Genomic DNA, 3,705 nt, shown 5'->3' on the forward strand with positions numbered 1-3,705 from the left:
CATCCTGGCTAACACGGTGAAACCCCATCTCTACTAAAAAAAGATACAAAAAACTAGCCTGGCGAGGTGGCGGGCGCCTGTAGTCCCAGCTACTCGGGAGGCTGAGGCAGGAGAATGGTGTGAACCCGGGAGGCGGAGCTTGCAGTGAGCTGAGATCCGGCCGCTGCACTCCAGCCTGGGTGACAGAGCGAGACTCCGTCTCAAAAAAAATAAAAATTAAAAAAAAAATAAAGTAGCTGGGTATGGTGGCACACACCTATACTCCCAGCTACTCAGAAGGCTGAGGTGAGAGGATTGCTTGAGCCAGGGAAATGGAGGCTGTAGTGAGCAACGATCACGCCACTACACTCTGGCTTGGAAACATAGTGAGACCCTGTCAAAAAAAAAAAAAGTATTTTGTTTGAACTTCTTTAGGAAGCTCATCCCAGTCCACTTTGTGTCAACTAGAGGACAAACTTTCCTTAGAGCTAGGTTCTAGCCCCAGGCCTATGGCTAAATGGCAGGAAGATGAGGTCAGGAAAGTGCTAGAATGGAGACCTGGCTGCTAATTATACTTTGTCAGTGTCTTGCTGCATGGCCTCAGGCAAGTCACTTTCCCTCCTCAGTTTCCTCTCTGTAAGAGTGCGATGTTGGGAAAGACACCAAGCAGTGTTGAAAATATGAGCTACATTTCTTCTTTCATCCCAGGTCTGGCCAGACGTTGGTCCTGTGAACGAGAGCCTCTGGGGTTCTTATTTTGTGTTAATTTGCATACATCTGCACATACACTAAAAGAGGCACCAACTACAGTTCATTTCATAGAAAGAACTGGGACTGTCACGTAACCGATGCCCAAGAGTGTAACCGATGCCCAAGAGTGTAACCGATGCCCATGGTGCCATCCAAATTTTCGCTGTCACGGACCTTTAGTAATTAATGCTCCAACCCCTTCCTTTTACAGCTGGGTGACTGAGGCTCAGAGAGGGAAAGTGACCAGCCCAAGGTCACACAGCAAATGAGCACAAGGCTTCATCCCAGGCTTCCCACTGTACACCAGGCACATGCACTAGACACCACATTTCTTTCTCTCTGCAGGGTGGAAGAAGAGGGGCTTGGCTTTCTTTTGAGGCTCTTTTCTGCACCCCAGAATAACAAAGCTGGCTGGTTCGGCAGCCTCTGCAACCACCACAGGAAACCAAATTGTAGTAGAAAGGCAGATGGGAGTGGAAAATCCTCTCAGAGATGTTAGATCGTTGCTTTCACCTGTTCTAAAAATAATCTGGTTTTTATTAGAGATTGATAGATGACAAGATAACCCACAAGTTATTCCACTGAGACTGGGGAGAGGAGAGAGCGTGATTCTGGGTGAGCAGAAAGGGAGCTGGGAGTCACTGCGGGTGACTGAGCAGAGTGGTCTGGACCCACCAAGTCTCAGTATTTGGAAACATGAACAGAGGGCCGGCTCTGGCAGGCACTGTAGGCTGTAGGCTAGTAGGCTGTCGGCTGCAGGAACCCTAAGGAACAAGACAGGCCTGGATGCTGCCTTTGGGAGATCCTGATCTCTAGAGGGGGTAGACAGACATAAAAATCAACAAATAAAATAATTACAAAGTGCTATGAAGGAAACAAACAGTGCTGAGAAAGACTGACAGGGGGCCAGGAGTGGTGGCTCATGCCTGTAATCCCAGCATTTTGAGAGACTGAGGCAGGTGGATCACCAGAGGTCAGGAGTTCAAGACCAGCCTGACCAACATGGTGAAACCCTGTCTCTACAGAAAATACAAAAATTAGCCAGGCATGGTGGTTCATGCCTGTAATCCCAGCTACTAGGAAGGCTGAGGCAGAAGAATGGCTTGAACCCGGGAGGCGGAAGTTGCAGTGAGCTGAGATTGCGAAACTCTTGTCTCAAAAAGACAAAAAACAAAAAACAAAAAACTGACAGGGGAGATTTACTTTAGCTGGGATGGGCAGGGAGGCCTCTGGAAGGAGGGAAGATACAAGCTGAGACCGGAAGGGTGAGAAGAAGCCAGCCCAGCAAAGAAAGAAAGAAGAGCATCTCCAGGAGAGGGAGTCTGGTGGCTCAAGGAACTAAAAAGCCAGCGAACAGGGGGAAAAGGGTGGAGACTTGCAGGAGGAGGTTGGAAGAGGGCAGGGCCAGACGTGTGCTGGCTTTAAGGATGTGCATAGGCTTCTGGTTTGATTCCAGAGCGGTGGGAAGCTACTGAAGCAAGGTTTTCAGTAGTGAAACGGGGATGTGGTTTGCCTTTGAAGAAGCCTGTTCTTTTCTTTTTTTTTTTTTCTTTTGAGATGGAGTCTTGCTCTGTTGCCTGGGCTGGAGTGCAGTAGCTCCATTACCGTTCACTGCAACCTCCACCTCCTGGGCTCAAGCAATTCGCCTGCCTCAGCCTCCTGAATAACTGGGATTACAGGCACCCACCACCACGCCCGGCCAGTTTTTGTATTTTTAGTAGAGACAGGGTTTCACCATGTTGGCCAGGCTGGTCTTGAACTCCTGACCTCAGGTGATCTGCCCTCTCGGCCTCCCAAAGTGCTGGGATTACAGGCGTAAGCCACTGCCCCCGGCCTGGAGAAGCCTGTTCTTGACTGCTGTGTGGGACAAGGATTAGAGGGGAAGGCAGGCAGCAAGAAGGCAAGTTAGGCAATGGACGTGGCATCCAGGCAGCAGTGATGGCAGCCTGGACTAAGATGGGAAAACAGAGAGAACAGAAGATGGATTACAAATATGTCCTTTTGAAACAAAAGTCACAGGGGCTGCAGATGGATGGGATGAGTGGTGGGGTAGCGTGGAGGGTACCGGAGGGGACACACAGGTTTCTGACCTGAGCGCCTGTGAGGTGCTGGTGCCATTCTCTAGTCGGGGAACCTGCAAGCAGGAGGGGTGAGTGTGGGAATCTGGTTTGGGGCATGTTCATTTGAGAAGTGTACAAACCACCGAGAGTCTGCCTGGGGGCAGCTCCAGAGGCTGTAGCAGTCTCTGGTCATTTGATGAAACAGGTTATTTCCTCATTTCCTCCCCGTATGAATGGTGAGCTCCAGGGCCAGGGACCAGCTCTGCTTTGTTTTATAGCCCCAGCACCGAGGAAGGTGCCTTGCGCATAGTAGGTGCTCACCGAAGAGTTGGTGGATGAATGAAGCCAGAAGCTAGACCAGCAGCTGAACGAATCAGCTCACGGACACGGTGATGTTTCTTTTTTTTTTTTTTTTTTTTTTTTGAGACTGAGTCTGGCTCTGTTGCCCAGGCTGGAGTGCAGTGGCCGGATCTCAGCTCACTGCAAGCTCCGCCTCCCGGGTTTACGCCATTCTCCTGCCTCAGCCTCCGGAGTAGCTGGGACCACAGGCGCCCGCCACCTCGCCCGGCTAGTTTTTTTTTTGTATTTTTTAGTAGAGACGGGGTTTCACCGTGTTAGCCAGGATGGTCTCGATCTCCTGACCTTGTGATCCGCCCGTCTCAGCCTCCCAAAGTGCTGGGATTACAGGCTTGAGCCACCGTGCCCAGCTGTGATGTTTCTTCTGTTGTTGTTTGTTTGTTTGTTTTTGAGACGAGTCTTGCTCCATCACCCAGGCTGGAGTGCAGTGGCACCCTCGGCTCACTGCAACCGCTGCCTCCTGGGCTCAAGTGATCCTCTCACTTTAGCCTTCCAAGGAACTGGGACTACAGGCACACTCCTGACCTCAAGTGATTTGCCCACCTCGGCCTCCCAAAGT

Source organism: Macaca fascicularis, chromosome 1, assembly GCF_037993035.2.
Source record: "Macaca fascicularis isolate 582-1 chromosome 1, T2T-MFA8v1.1".
Lineage (NCBI taxonomy): Eukaryota > Metazoa > Chordata > Mammalia > Primates > Cercopithecidae > Macaca > Macaca fascicularis.